This window comes from Giraffa tippelskirchi, chromosome 11 (assembly GCF_054371585.1).
Source record: "Giraffa tippelskirchi isolate mGirTip1 chromosome 11, T2T-mGirTip1v1.2.pri, whole genome shotgun sequence".
Classification (NCBI taxonomy): Eukaryota; Metazoa; Chordata; class Mammalia; order Artiodactyla; family Giraffidae; genus Giraffa; species Giraffa tippelskirchi.
Genome location: NC_137285.1, coordinates 15,092,659 through 15,107,648, shown reverse-complemented (window position 1 = coordinate 15,107,648; position 14,990 = coordinate 15,092,659). Strand labels below are relative to the sequence as shown.

The following is a 14,990-nucleotide window of genomic DNA, read 5'->3' as shown; positions in this document are numbered from 1 at the left end:
TAGTTCAGAGTTTTTAGATTAAATGAGATCACACATATTTGTTTTTCTCCAACATATTTCACTTAGCATAATGGCCTTAAGATCCATCAGTATTGTCACAAAAGGCAGGATTTCCTTCCTTTTATGGCTGAATAATATTCCTCTCTCTGTGTGTATGTGTGTGTGTACATACACATATTGGATTGTACAAGTTTCTTATAAATTTTGGTTATTAACTCCTTATTAGATTGATGGTTTGCAAATATTTTCTCCCAGTCTGTATGCTGTCTTTTCATTTTGTTGATTGCTTCTTTTGTTGTGTGGAAGTTTTTTAGTTTGATGTCGTCCCATGTGTTTATTTTTGCTCTTGTTTCTTGTGCTTTTGGTGTCATATCCAGAAAATCCATTGCCAAGACCAATGTCAAGGAGCTTTCTCTGTATGTTTTCTTCTAGGAATTTTATGGTTACAGGTTTTGCATTTAAGTCTATTCCATTTAGAATTAATTTTTGTGAGTGTGTAAGACAGGAGTGCAGTTTCATTCTTGTACATGTGAATAATCAGTATTCCTGATACTATTTATTGAAGAAACTATGTTTTCCCCATTGAGTGTTCTCGACTCTATTGTCAAATATTAATTGACAGTGTGTGGGTCTATTTTTGAGTTCTCAATTCTGTTCCACTGGTCTAGGTGTCTGTTTTTGTGTCAGTACCAAATTGTTTTGATGACTATAGCTTTGTAATATGGTTTGAAATCAGCAAGCATGATGCTTCCAGTTTTGTTCTTTCTCAAAATTGCTTTGGCTCTTTGGGGTCTTTTGTAGTTCCATAAAAAATTTAGAATTTTTTTCTATTCCTGTGAAAAATGATATTGGAATTTTGATAGGGATTGCATTGAATCTGTAGACAGGGAACTAAATTTAGCGTGTTTTATTTAACTCTGCATATCCAAGATATAAGTATTGCAATATGTCATCAAAATAAAAAATTATTGAGACATTTTACATTGAAAAAAATATAAGGCTAAGTCTTTGAAACCTGCTGTTTATTTTACACTTAGAGCCCATCTCAGTTCAACTAGCCACACTTCAAGGGCTTAATAAGCACACTTGGCTGGGAGCTACCCTACTGGACTGGGCAGCTCCAGAGCTCTCCAAGGTGGGTGGTTTGTGAACAAGAAACATCTGCACTGGACTTTAGCCCAGTGTATTCCAAGCAGAATTCTGCTTCTCCCAGAACCCAAGCTCAGGGAGCTGACTCCCAGCGGGGACTTTCACCAGGCACGTTCAGCTGGCTTGTTGGATGAGGAAGCCAGTATCAGTTCTGTTCAGTTTTGTTGCCCAGTTGTGTCCAACTCTTTGCAACCCCATGGACTGCAGCATGCCAGACCTCCTTGTCCATCACCAACTCCCAGAGCTTGCTCAAACTCATGTCCATCCAGTCAGAGATGCCATCCAACCATCTCATCTTCTGTCATCCCCTTCTCTTCCTGCCTACAATCTTTCCCAGCATCAGAGTCTTTCCCAATGAGTCACTTCTTCACAACAGTTGGCCAAAGTATCAGAGTTTCTACTTCAGCATCAGTCCTTCCAATGGATATTCAGGACTGATTTCCTTTATGATTGACTGGTTTGATCTCCTTGCAATCCAAGGGACTCTCCAGAGTCTTCTCCAACACCACAGTTCAAAAGCATCCATTCTTCAGTGCTCAGTTTTCTTTGTAGTTCAACTCTCACATCCATACATGACTACTGGAAATACCATAGCTTTAACTAGATGGGCCTTTGTTGGCAAAGTAATGTCTCTGTTTTTTAATATGCTGTCTAGTTTGGTCATAACTTTTCTTCCAAGAAGCAAGCGTCTTTTAATTTCATGGCTGCAGTCACCATCTGCAGTGATTTTGGAGCCCCCCAAAGTAAACTCTCTCACTGTTTCCATTGTTTCCCCATCTATTTCCCATGAAGTGATGGGGCCAGATGCCATGATCTTAGTTTTCTGAATGTTTAATTTTAAGCCAACTCTTTCACTTTGCTCTTTCACTTTTATTTGAGGCTCTTTAGTTCTTCTTCGCTTTCTGCCGTAAGGGTGATGTCATATGCATATCTGAGGTTATTGTTATTTTTCCCGGCAATCTTGATTCCAGCTTGTGCTTCATCCAGCCTGGCATTTCCCATGATGTACTCTGCATATAAGTTAAATAAGCAGAGTGACAATATGGAGCCTTGACATATTCCTTTCCTGATTTGGAACCAGTCTATTGTTCCATGTCCAGTTCTAACTGTTGCTTCTTGACCTGCATACAGATTTCTCAGGAGGCAGGTAAGGTGATCTGATATTCCCATCTCTTGAAGAATTTTCCATGGTTGGTTTTATCCACATAGTCAAAGGCTTTGGCGTAGTCAACAAAGCAGAAGTAGATGTTTTTCTGGAACTCTCTTGCTTTTTCAATGATCCAACAGACGTTGGCAATTTGATTTCTGGTTCCTCCACCTTTTCTAAATCCAGCTTGAACACCTGGAAATTCATGGTTCACGTACTGTTGAAGCCTGGCTTGGAAAATTTTTAGCATTACTTTGCTAGTGTGTGAGACGAGTGCAATTGTGCAGTAGTTTGACCATTCTTTGGATTGCTTTTCTTTAGGATTGGAATGAAAACTGACCTTTTCCAGTCTTGTGGCCACTGCTGAGTTTTCCAAATTTGCTGGCGTATTGAGTGCAGCACTTTAACAGCATCATCTTTCAGGATTTGAAATAGCTCAACTGGAATTCCATCACCTCCACTAGCTTTGTTCGTAGTGATGCTTCCTAAGGCCCACTTGACTTCACATTCCAGGATGTCTGGCTCTAGGTGAGTGATCACACTATCGTGATTATCTGGGTCATGAGGACCTTTTTTGTATAGTTCTTCTGTGTATTCTTGCCATTTCTTCTTAATATCTTCTGCTTCTGTTAGGTCCCTACCATTTCTGTCCTTTATTGTGCCCATCTTTGCATGAAATGTTGTATCTCTAATTTTCTTGAAGAGATCTCTAGTCTTTCCCATTCTATTGTTTTCCTCTATTTCTTTGAATTGATCACTGAGGAAGGCTTTTTTATCTCTCCTTGCTATTCTTTGGAACTCTGCATTCAAATGAGTGTATCTTTTCTTTTCTTCTTTGCCTTTAGCTTCTCTTCTTTTCTCAGCTATTTGTAAGGCCTCCTCAGACAACCATTTTGCCTTTTTGCATTTCTTTTTCTTGGGAATGGAAGCCAGCATAACCGTGTCCTTTCCCATGCTCCAAGCAGGGCAGTGAATCTCCAGATGCTGTCAGGAGATGCTCTGGCTCCCTGCAGTGTCTCCAGACGCTGAGCAGGCAGATCCACAAAGACCTCAACCCAGTTTAGGACTCACCCTCTCCGTAGCTACCAAACCTTAACAACTAGGTAGTGACAACACCAGCAACTAGATCCGCAGCTTGCCAGCATGCTCACCAGGTGCCAGGCACCATGTTAGCCCCATCACACCCCTTATCTCACAAGTACCCTGTGATGTGGATACTTCTGATATGCCTGTTTGAGAGAGGGGACACTGAGGCAAAAAGAGGGTAAAGTAACTGGCCAAGGTCTTAATGTGAAGCAGTACATTCCAAACTCGAGTGTGCATCAGAATCCCTGGAGGGCTTATAACAACACAGATTGCTGGGCTCTGCTCTCAGAATTTCTGACTCCTTGGGTCTGGGGTGGGGCCTGGGGTGGGGCCTGGGTATGTGTGTTTTTAAAAATTTATTTACTTTTGGCTGTGCTGGGTCTTTCTGCTATGCACAGGCTTTCTCTAGTTGGGGCGAGTTGGGGCTGCTCTCTAGCTGCAGTTTGCAGACTGACTTCAGTAGCTGTGGCAAATGGGCTCAGTGGTAGTGGCTCCCGGGCTCTAGAGCACAATCTCAGTAGTTGTGGTGCATGGGCTGAGTTGTACTGCGGCATGTGGGGTCTTCCCGGACCAGGGATCAAACCCATGTCACCTGCATTGGCAGGCAAATTTGTTACCACTGAGCCACTCAGAATGCCCAGGAGTGTGCATTTTAAACAAGTTCCCAGGTGATGCTGATGCTGCTGGTCTGGGGGCCACAGTTTGAGCAGCACTGTGCTGAAGTTAACCCTTCCTCCAAGTCACTTCCCTTGCAGAAAGGTTGAAGGCACTAAAGTTATTTATCCTGAAAGCAGAAGCCAGGAGGGGCACAGTCCCACTTGGTTGTCACATATGAAGAGGGCCGTCAGAGGGCACAGGGGTCTGTGCTGTAAGAGTGTTGAGTGCAGACCAGGACCAGGAAGACAGAATTCACCTTGATTGGACCTGGGCTCCAGATAAGAAAGAACTTTATAGTAGCCAGACCTGCCCTCCCTCCTTGTAAGAGGGTTTGAGCTGAGACCTCACATTGGTCAAAAAGCAGGCGAAAAATCCTTTATTTGGTAGATTTTATGAAGACATCAGTTTCTCAAGTTTGCTACTTTCTTAAAAAAAAATCATAGTACATTTTAACTTGGATTTAATTTTATTTTGTTTCACAACATCATTGTTATTTATTCATTTATTTTTAGCTTTGTTCTGCTAAGCTCATTAACTCTGGCTTTTTTTTTTCATTTCTCTTTTCTCTTTTCTAAAAGCAACCAAAAATAATACCCACAAAACAAAACAAACACAAAACAAAGACTAGGTCCAGGATGGCTAAATGTGGTTTAACCATCTTCATATTGCAGTAGCTGTCTGTCATTTCTCCTGTATATTAGCTGGCTAAGACATGATGGTTTAATTGGCAGTCAGGTATCACCTTTAAAATCGAGAAAGGATTTATTTAATATTAACTGGGTTTTGGGCTTCCCTGGTGGCTCCGCTGGTAAAGAATCTGCCTGCAATGAGGGAGACCTGGGTTTGATCCCTTGGTTGGGAAGAACCCGTGGAGAAGGGAAAGGCTGCCCACTCTAGTATTCTGGCCTGGAGAATTCCATGAACTGTAAAGTCCATGGAGTCGCAAAGAGTCGGACACAACTGAGCGACTTTCACTTTCACACTGGGGTTCGATGGAAATACGGTACAGTCAGGATTAATGGAGTGATAGCTCATGAATTTTATGGACTCTTTGTTGTTTGACCTAAAAAAACAGATCGGTTTGTTAGGTTCCATTGGCCAGAAGCTCACTGGTTGGTCTGTCCTTAAGGAGCAGATGCCTCAGCAAAATTTCCAGGGAGAAGAAACCACAAGTATAAACCCCTAAGGTAATGTATTAGTTAAGATAATGCTGGTTATTATAGAAGGTAAACCTCAAAGTCTCAGCAGCTAAATAAAGTAGAAAAGTTTATTTCTAACACAGTTATAGTCCAAAATGGATGTTTTTGATGGGAGGCTGGGCAGGGGCTCTGTTCATTCTGTAACCAAGGGCCCAGTCTCCACCATCTTCAACACGGAGCTACCGAGGTTGTCCTGCATATTGACATCCAGAAGGTGGATGGTGGAGGGCAAGGGTGGGGGGAGAACTGAGCAGGTGCTTTTGTTTTTTTTTTAACACGCCTTTCTCTGTAGTCTGTCTTGCTTCCATCCATGCTCTGCTGGCAAGAACTCTTAACTGCAAAGGAGGCTGGGAAACGTTGTCCAGATGTGGGCCCAGTAGGAGAGGGAGGTGCTTTCCATGTTCAGTCAGCCAGGATGGGGATGAGCCGGGGATTTGGGAGGCCCGGTAAGGAGTTCACCAGGACTGGAATGGGTGGGAGAGGGGAGCGTGTAGGGGCTGAGGTTGAAGGGATGGTCCTGGCTTCAGTCTGAGGTACTCAGACACATTCTATTTTCCTAGGAACACTGGCCAGCTTCTCTCCATGAAAATCTCTTTTAATCCACATACCAACTCTCTGAGATTGTTACTCTTATCATTCTCCCATGAGAGATGAGGAAACTGAGGTTTAGAGAGATTAAATAACTTCCCATAGTGACCTAAAATAGCTAATAAAGGTTGGATCTGGGATTTAATCGCAGGCACCAAGAAGCCATGGTAGAGACCCTAGGCTAGTGTTTCCCAAACTTTTGTTGCATCAGAGTCGTCTAGAAGGCTTGCTGCGTCCCGTCTTTCTAGATGTGCTTAGACTGACGTGTGGGGTCCTTGAAGAGCACCATATGTGTAATATCGACTCACTGTAACCCACCCAGGGTTCTCCAGGAAGCTTCTCAGGGCTTCTTCATTCAGCGGGGATCAATGGGGACGGGGGAGCAAACAGAGAGATTCCTTTCCCAATGGAGTTTACAATGCAGCTGAGAATCCAGGACATAAAACAGGGAATGTTAACAATCTGAGAGATCGTGAAATTTCCAATGTCATGATCTGGGAGCTGGCGCAGGCAGAGCACAACTGATTTCCTCCTGCACAGTGCCGACCATAAATATTATAGGAACTCGAAGAGGAAGATGTCACTGCTGATTGGAGGGGCCTGGAAAGGTGTGTTGAGAAGATCTTTCAGGCAGGCACTGAAGAGTAGATTCAGGTGTTGTTATTTTTGTTCATTTATTTACTTACTATGTCTCCACCTACATGAATAGAAGCTCCTTGGGTGCAGGGATCACAACTCTTCTTGCTTCCACATCCCCAGTTCCTCAAATTGTGTCCCCCACTTAGTAGGTTCTCAATAAACGTTTGTTGAACAAAGGATTCAATTTGTGAATCCTTTAGGGACTTCTAAGATGCCTTTACAAGCTAGGGTACACACATGCAGAGGAATATTTCCATGATTGGATGCATTAAATGACATGACCATCGTTTCCCTTCTTGCAAGACTTTTCAGGACCTTTGATTTGCAAACTTGCTTAGAGAATCTACAAAATGGGGAGCTGGCAATCAGTGATACCTGAACTTAGAGCATCTGGTCTCTTTTTTCCAGAGCCCCTGACAACCTGCTGTGAAGCAGTATTATTGTGGGAGTACAGCTTGGGGGATACTCTAGAAAGTGATGGTGTTTTTCTTCTGTACCTTCTCTGCCTCTCTGCCTTGCCACTTTCAAGCCCTGCATGGTTTCCAGGTGGTTGAGGGGGGCACAGTGTGCACATAAGTCATCTGGGGATGTATGACAGTGAAGATCTGGGCTCAGCAGGTCTGGAATGGTGTGAGAATCTGCATTTTCCAACCAGCTCTTGGGTGATGCTGATGCTGCTGGTCCAGGGACCAAATTCAGCCAGGGTCTAAAATGCGAATAAATCAACATGTGAAAATTCAGGTCCAAAGACTTTTTTTAAAAAGGATTATTTTTGTTTATTTATTTTTGTCTGTCCTCATTTGTAGAACAGGGAAAATCGAAACACTTGCTTCAGAGAACACGCGTGAGGACCAAAATGACCAGAGCATATAAGACAGAGTTCAATAGTCACTCTCTGGTGCTATATGCTTTTTTAAAAAAAGGCTCCAGGGGTTTCCCTGGTGGCTCAGCAGTCAAGAATTCGCCTGCCAATGCCAGTGATCCTGGTGCTACCCCTGTCTTTTATGCTTTGGTCATTTTGAGGGCAAATGAGGACAACGAGGCTGAGAAGCAGGAAGTAATGTGTCCATGCTTTTACAGCCATACTGTTGACTTCTGCTTTCCCCCGCCTCCAAGGAAGGGACATAGGTGGTCCAGACCTGTGTGTCTTGGCCCAAGATGGTGCAGAGATGGCCAGGGTAGTATTCAGAGTCCAAATTCAGCATATTCACCTGGTCCATAAAAAGATGTGTGTGTGTTAGGATTCAACAAGTGGGTCCCCTGAATTAAAAGGTCTGTAGTTGGAGAGACTTCCATTGTGGTCCGGTGGTTAAGAATCCACGCTTCCACCACAGGGGGTGTGGAGTCGATCTTTGGTCAGGGAACTAAGAATCCCACAAGCCAGGCAGATTGGCCAATCAAAAAGGCCTGTAGTTGACCTTGGCAAGGTCTCCTGATGGAGCAAATATCTGGGGTACAGGGGTAACCAGCTCATCCTGGTTTGCTGGGGACTTCCCTAATTTTAGCACTGGAAGTCCCGTCCCTGGAAATCGCCCCACTCCTTGGCCAACCAGGATGATCTGTCCGTTACTGAGAGCTCAGGAGTTCTTCCACAGCTTCCAAGGATACTAGGTTGGCTATGGCTGGTGGGGAAAGACATCTGAAGATGCCCCTCTTTTGTCCCCACATGTGGCCGGTCTTGGTAAATGACTTCTACCTTTGTCAACCTGTGTTCCTTTGGACATCCCTGGAATTGTGCTGTGATGGGGGAGGAGAGCAGCTCACATTTTCAGAAGAACCTGTTGAAGGATGCAGTTGCAATTTAACTTCTCATGAAGATGCTTTGCTATGTTTAGTCGCTCAGTTGTTTCCGACTCTTTGCGACCCCATGGACTGTACCCCACCAGGCTCCTCTGTCTCTGGGGATTTTCCAGGCAAGAAAAGTGGAATGGGTTGCTATGCCCTCCTCCAGGGGATCTTCCCAACCCAGGTATCGAACCCAGGTCTCCTGCATTGCAGGCGGATTCTTTACCATCTGACCCATCAGGGAAGCCCAAGGATACTGGAGTGGGTATCCCTTCTCCAGGGGAGAAGAGAGCTTCCCTACCCCCTCTCCATGGGAATGTCCCGACCCAGGAATGGAGCTGGGATCTCCTGCATTGCAGGTGGATTCTTTACCAGCTGAGCTACTCAGGAAGCCTCATTAAGATACTAGAAACGTTGAAAAACTTAAACTCTTATGTTGAAGGTTCTCATGATTTACTGTGGAAAATACAACATTTATTATCTTGAAGGCTAGCTCCGGGACGGGTGGTTGGCAAAATCTGTCTTTCTCAAGGAGGTAACAATGGTAAAAGCAGCCTAATAACAACGGTAATAAGAAAACAACAATAATAATGATAATGATTATTTTGGCTGCTATTTACTGGGCGCACAATGTAGGGTCTCCAAATGCACTGTGAACTTTCTGGCAAAGGATATATAACCAGGAGTCAGCAGGCTTTTTATTAAAGGGCCAGAGAGTGAATATTTTAGACTATTGAAGGCCATCTCATCTCTTTCAAAACTACACAGTGCTGCCATTGTAGGGCGAAATCAGCTCTAGCAATCTGTCAACGAATGTGGCTGTGTTCCAATGAAGTCAAAGTTCCGAAAGTATTAGGTCGCCAGCCTTGGGCTGCATTTTGTCGCCCCCTTGTGGAGTGGAAAGAGTACCATCTTCCGGAGTCCAGCTTGGGTTCCAGATCCAGCTCTGACACTTTGTAGCAGATAACCCTGGACAGGTGCAACCTTGTCCTCTCTGAGCCTCAGTGTGCTCACCTGTAGAACGGGGACAGTGGTGGGTCCAGCCTCACAGAGTTGTAGGAAGGATGCATGTCCAGAGAGCCCGCAGGGTAGCTAGTGTTCAGTAAATGTTAACTCATTTATATAAGCGCCTCAGTGTGGAGTGGGGGTAGGTGGTGGGCACCCCAGAACCTCTTTCCGATCCCTTGGCAGGAGGGTGATGTATATTGTCCAAACTCGCTCCTGCATGGCCTGCAGACTCCCCCCTCTCCGCCATGCACCTCCCGGCTTTGGAAAGGAACACCATGTTCCTTCCTGCAGGTGCTGTTTGATGAAGGGGAGGCTGAAGTCCTTCTCTCTCTTTGTTTTCACGCCCAATAAATCACTCTGACAAGGGCTTGTTATTATTTAACTCTGTACATTGTTTCGGCAGTTGCCGGTATGAGACCGGAGGGGAGAAAGGCATCATTTTGCCCAGAATTGCTTTAGGGATGGAAATATTTTTTTGTGAATTAATATTCATCAAATAGATCAGGTAAACATCCAGTAATGACAACGCATGGGCAATTTATCAATTCCGGTTCAGAATGCAATTATCAGTCCAGTAGCACTGAGACACTGTAATGAAGCCTGCCTGAAAAATCTCATTACTCTCAGATCGGGGTGGGGGAGGTGTGAAGATTCATTTTTCATTTTTTTATGAAGAATGATACCCTCTTGTCAGAGAGTAAGTTTCTCCTGAGCCTCAGCCTTGGACAAGGAGTTTGGCAAACCCCAGTTCTAAAGATGCAGCAGGCCTCCTGGGGTTTTCAGGTAAAAAAATGGGAGTGGGAAAGCAAAGGGGATGGCCCCCAAATGACCCCCTCCCCACCAACCTGCTCTGTCCTTGGTGCTGTGCTGAGAGATCATTGCATCCTGTTGTCATCGTCACATAAACCCAGGGTAATTGATGCTATTATTATTACTGTCGTTTTCATTGTCTCCATTTTACAGGTGGGAAAACTGAGGCTCAGAGAGGAAAAGGCACTTGCTTGCAATGGACTCCAGAGATGTTCTTGTTGCCCTAATCTCTGGAACTTTGACTATGTCCCCTTACGTGGCAAAAGGGACTTTGTAGATGTGATTAAGGGTCTTGGGGTGAGGAGATTATTCTGGAATGTTCAGTGGGCACAGTGTAATCAAGGGGGATTCTTGTAAGAGAAAAAGGAAGGCAGAAGGGTCAGCCTCAGAGAGAGGGACTTCAAGGTGCTACACAGCTGGCTTTGAAGCTGGAGGAGGGGGCCAGGAGCCAAGGAAGGTAGGTGGCCCGGAGAGGCTGGGAAAGGTAAGGAAACAGTAGAGCACCCACTGTAGTGATGCCCTGACTGTAGTCCACGAAGACCCATTGGGGTTCTGGAATCCAGAGCTCTGAGACAGCAAATGAGTGTTACATTGAGCCACTGAAAAGTGAAAGTGAAGTCGCTCAGTCGTGTCCGACTCTTTGCGACCCCATGGACTGTAGCCTACCAGGCTCCACCATCCATGGGATTTTCCAGGTAACAGTACTGGAGTGGGTTGCTATTTCCTTCTCCAGGGGATCTTCCTGACCCAGGGTTGGAACCTGGGTCTCCTGCATTGCAGCAGACACTTTCCCATCTGAGCCACCTGAGCCACTAGGTGTGTGGTGTTTTGCTTCAGTGGCCATTGGAAACTGATACACTTACCTGAGGTTAGTGCCTAGTCCCAAACCCCTTCTATTACCTTCTCAGTCACCCCTTTCTTGGAGACAGGTTTCCATGGTGAGACACTCAGATCATGTAAACTTCTTCAGCTCCATGGTCACTCAGGAATCCCAGACCAGCTGCCTGATGGCCTTCACTCAGCTACAGGCACTTCACCTCCCTTGGCCCTTCCCACCCGCTTCTCTATCTGGTTAGAATCTGCTTTTCCCCCAACTGAGTGGCCAGCAGGCTTGGCCTCCCCAGATCCCCAGGGGACAAGCACCCAGGCCTCTGTGACCGTTAGGGTTCTCTGCTGTGACGGTCAGGCTGAGCTGGTGAGGCAGCACTCATAGGAGCTCCATCTTCAGAGCTCCTCACTCCCAGGAAGTGCCGCCGTAACAGCAGCCTGCCTTCCTGGTTCCTGTGACCGTCTGAAAGGGTGTCCAGAGGGCCCTTGCAGCTTCTGCTGCCCCTTTTATTCCTAACTCTGGAGTGAAGTTACCAGAGGTGAGCATAGGCGCCCCAAAGCAGTCTAACCATGGGTGGTGCTTGGGCGTGTGGGAGTGCCAGTGGCTCTTCAGAAAGGCTGATGCCCATAGTACATCCTTTGTTTTGTTTTTAACATTTATTTTATTGAAGTATAGTTGATTTACACTGTTTTGTTAATTTCTGCTGTACAGCAAAGCAATTCACTTGTCTATCTATATACATTTATATTCTTTTCCATTTTGGTTTATCACAGGATGTCGAATATAGTTCCCTATGCTATACAATAGGACCTTGTTGTTTACCCAGCCTATATATAATAGTTAATACCTGCTAATCCCAAACTCCCAATCCAACCCTCCCCCAACTCTCTCCTTGGCAACCACAAGTTTGTTCTCTGTGTTTGTAAGTCTGTTTTTGTTTTGTAGGTTAAGTTCATTTGTGCCATGATGTAGAATCTACATTTAAGTGATATCATATGGTATTTCTCTTTCTCTGTCTGACTTACTTCACTGAGTATGATCATCTCTAGGCCCATCCATGTTGCTGCAAATGGCATCATTTCATTCTTTTTTATGGCTGAGTAGTATTCCAGTGTATATTACATACCACATGGAAGATGTCCTTTGGCTGTTTCTCCTAAATCTCCAGGTAGTGCCATGATCACTGAATTATTAATACCACTACACTATTATCTTGGAGGCACATAGCCACCATGTCTCACAGAACCCAGGAGTCAGCCTCAGAGGCAGATTGCTTGCCCCAACTCTTGGTGCCTGTCTTTATTCTCAACAAGGAAGGCTCCAGGAGGTGGGGAAGAGTTCTGGTGCCTCTTAGACATGCCAGTTCTTAACACTCATCACTATTGATTCAACATTTAAGCCAGGCACTATGGTTTACATCTTTATTCACAATAACCCTCATCTCCGGGTATTTTTTTTTAAATCTTTCAGTTTATTTATTATAGCAGCTATCTTTGTCTAGTTTGTTTAGAACAAGTAATAATTTAAAAACATATTTAATCATTACTTTTCTTTCTAAACAAATTATATTTTTAATGCATGAAAAGAATGGGTCCTTTTACTTAGAATTTGAAGGAATCTTTGTTTCAAATTCAACTTCAATAACCTTTATTGCTGGCTTCTGATGTTCTGAGGGAATGTACATGGAGGATGAAGAATAGGACCTATCACATATGGGAAATCAGGGTAGCTCTGGATACTATTATAGATTGGAAAACTGGCTCAGAGATGTCAAGTGTCTTATACAATGTCACACAGCTTGGAGGTGGTTGCAGCTGAGCTGCAGACACCAATCTGCTTGAGTCCTGACACCAGTTCTCTGAATTTTTCTTTTAGAAAGAATAAAGCCAATAACTGCCCATCATCTATTAATTTTTAAAAAATTTGTTTATTGTGCAAAATAGATTTGAAATAGCTCAGCTGGAATTCCATCATCTCCGCTAGCTTTGTTCATAGAGATGCTTCCTAAGGCCCACTTGACTTCACATTCTAGGATATCTGACTCTAGGTGAGTGATCACACCATCATGGTTATCTGGGTCATTAAGATCTTTTTTGTATAGTTCTTCTGTGTATTCTTGCCACCTCTTCTTAATATCTTCTGCTTCTGTTGGGTCCATACTATTTGTCCTTTTTTGTGCCAATCTTTACATGAAATGTTGTATCTCTAATTTTCTTGAAGAGATCTCTCTCTAGTCTTTCCCATTCTATTGTTTTCCTCTATTTCTTTGCATTGATCACTGAGGAAGGCTTTCTTATCTCTCCTTGCTATTCTCTGGAACTCTGCATTCAAATGGGTATATCTTTCCTTTTCTCCTTTGCGTTTAGCTTCTCTTCTTTTTTTTTTTTTTGTTATTTTATTTTATTTTATTTATTTTAGTTGAGAGCTAATTACTTTACAATATTGTAGTAGTTTTTGCCATACATTGACATGAATCAGCCATGGGTTTACATGTGTTTCCCTTCCTGGACCCCCCTCCCTCCTCCCTCCCCATCCCATCCCTCTGGGTCATCCCATTGCCCCAGTCCTGAGCATTTGTCTCATGCATCGAACATGGAATGGTGTTCTGTTTCACATATGATAATATACATGTTTCAATGCTATTCTCCCAGAACGTCCCACCCGTACCCCAATGTTCATCGCAGCACTGTTTACAATAGCCAGGACATGAAAGCAACCTAGATGTCCATCAGCAGACGAATGGATAAGGAAGCTGTGGTACATATACACAATGGAATATTACTCAGCCATTAAAAAAAATACATTTGAATCGGTTCTATTGAGATGGATGAAACTGGAGCCCATTATACAGAGTGAAGTAAGCCAGAAAGAAAAACAACAATACAGTATACTAATGCATATATATGGAATTTGAAAGATGGTAGCTTCTCTTCTTTTCTCAGCTATTTGTAAGGCCTTCTCAGACAACCATTTTGCCTTTTTGCATTTCTTTTTCTTGGGGATGGTCTTGATCACTGCCTCCTTTGTGGCTCAGCTTGTAAAGAATCCGCCTGCAATGCGGGAGACCTGAGTTTGATCCCTGGGTTGGAAAGATCCCCTGGAGAAGGGAAAGGCTACCCACTCTAGTATTCTGGTCTAGAGAATTCCATGGACTGTATAGTCCATGGAGTTGCAAAGAGTCGGACACAACTGAGTGACTTTTTCACCATTTTAAACCATTTAAAGTGTACAATTCAGCGGCATTGATGACATTCACAATGTTGTACAACTATCACAATCCATTTCCAAAACTTTTTCATCACCCCAAACAGAAACTCTGTACCTGTTAAGCAGTCCCTCCCCATCCATCTTTCTTTCCCACCCCCTGGCTAATCTACTATTCTGCTCTCTCTCTCTGTGACTTTGTCTTTTCCAGGTATTTCACAATTTTCCAAGTTCATCCAAGTTGTAGTACTTCATTCCTTTTTATGGCTGAATAGCTATTACATTGTGTGGACACTGTTTTGTTTATCCATTCAACCATCAATGGGGATTTGTGTTGTTTCCACTTTGGGGCTGTTGTGAATCATGCCATGATGAACAATGGCATACTGCCCCAGTGCTATACAGAGCACCTGGTGCTTCAAAACACTTACTCCTATTATACACAATTCAATCTTTTATTTAAATTGAGGTGGAACTTACATAACATCAAATTAACCATTTTAAAGCAAACAATTCAGTGGCGTTTAGTTACACTCACAGTGTTGTGCAGCCATCACCTCTATCTAGCTCCAGAACATTTCCATCACCCCAAATAAAACCCTGTCCCCATCAGGCAGTCACTTCCTACTTCTTCCTTCCTGAAGCCCCTGGCAACTACCAGTTAGCTTTCTGTCTCTATGGATTTACCAATTCTGGGTATTTCATATAAATGGAATCATTGCATATTTTCCTTTTGCGTCTGGCTTCTTTCACTCAATGTCATGTTTTCGAGGTTCATCCATGCTGTAGCATGCATCAATTCTTCATTCCTTTTTTGTGTTTGAATAATATTCAATTGTATGACTAGGGCACATTTTGTTTACCCATCCATCTGGGTTTCTTTAACCTC

The 14,990-nt window shown here is 43.7% G+C and overlaps 1 protein-coding gene across 3 annotated transcripts in view; it reads left to right on the top strand.

The window, feature by feature from the left end:
* The window catches only part of KSR2 (kinase suppressor of ras 2), a 476,682-nt gene that overhangs the window by 156,376 nt on the left and 305,316 nt on the right, over positions 1 to 14,990 (top strand). The gene's annotated exons all lie outside the window — the stretch shown is intronic.